The sequence below is a fragment of the Hyperolius riggenbachi genome, chromosome 7 (assembly GCF_040937935.1).
Source record: "Hyperolius riggenbachi isolate aHypRig1 chromosome 7, aHypRig1.pri, whole genome shotgun sequence".
NCBI lineage: Eukaryota > Metazoa > Chordata > Amphibia > Anura > Hyperoliidae > Hyperolius > Hyperolius riggenbachi.
The window spans coordinates 298973584-298974941 of record NC_090652.1 but is presented as its reverse complement, the minus strand read 5'-3'; positions in this window follow the sequence as shown (position 1 = coordinate 298974941).

Genomic DNA, 1358 nt, shown 5'->3' with positions numbered 1-1358 from the left:
TATATCCTACGAGACAGAAATCATAGCAAGAGCCGGTCAGTAATGATAAATCCAAGGGCTCTAGCAGGACAAACTTAATGAAGTTAATGAACTTAATGAAGTGTTTAGTCAATAAGTGACCCTGCATGGGGGTCTTAATGCTTAAAAAAGGTCAGTACAAAATTGCAAACAACTGAAAGTAGAACTACACAGAACAATAATTGTAACAATACCAATAGGAATCATCTTCAAAGAAGAAAAGAAAAAAATGATAATATTGAGGCAATACATTGGCTTTATTTTCGAATAACCATACAGATAGATGTTGGAGGAATTGTTCACACAGGGCAGCCATTAGGGGGGGACAACTGACACTGCAGTGAGGGGCCCAGGGCTTCTGGGGGCCCTGGGCCCCCCAAAGTGCTGAAAGGGCCGCATGTGCTGGCTGCGGACCTGTGGCTTACTAACCAGCACACCGCGTTTCAGCACTGTAAGAAGATTGACATCAGCGCTTGAACGTGGGGAGCAGATGAGTGAGCCCACTACAGCAGACTTTCTATACTGGGCCACCACCTATACCTGGCTACCTATACTGGGGCTGGAACCATCTATACCTAGCTACCTATACCGGGGCACCACCTATACCTGGCTACCTGTTCTGAGGCACCACCTATACTTGGCTACTTTATACTGGAGCGCCTATAGCTTGCTACCTACACTGGGGCACCTCTACCTGGCTAACCTATATTGGGGGCACCAGTACCTAGCTAACCTATACTGGGGACACCTGTACCTGGCTAACCTATACTGGTGCACCACCTATACCAGGCTACCTATACTGGCGCCAACTATACCAGGCTACCTATACCAGGGCACCACCTATAGTTGAATACCTAAACTGGGCACCTGTATCTTGCTGGCCTATACTGGGGCACCAGCTATACCAGGTTACCTATACTGGGGGTCTCTACACCAGGCTACCTGTACTGGGGCACCACCTATAGCCTGCTACTTATACTGGGGGAACTTATACCTGGCTACCTATACTGGGGGCACCTATGCCTGGATACCTACTGGGGGCACCTATACCTGGCTAGAGCAGGGGGACAAGCTGAGACAGAAGAGGACAAGAGGTAACACAGGGGGATAAAAGAGGCACAGGGGGAACAGAGGCGGACAAAAGAGGCACATGGAGAAAAGAGATGAGACGGGAACATGAGGTCACACAGAGGGACACAAAAGAGGCACAAACTGAGAGGGACAAAAGAGGCACAGGAAGAAAAGGGGGGGAAAAAAGATAAAAACGGACCTACAAATCCCTATCTCATTTGTTAACTGGGGACTACCTGTATTTAGCTAGTATTTGGCTCCACCCACAA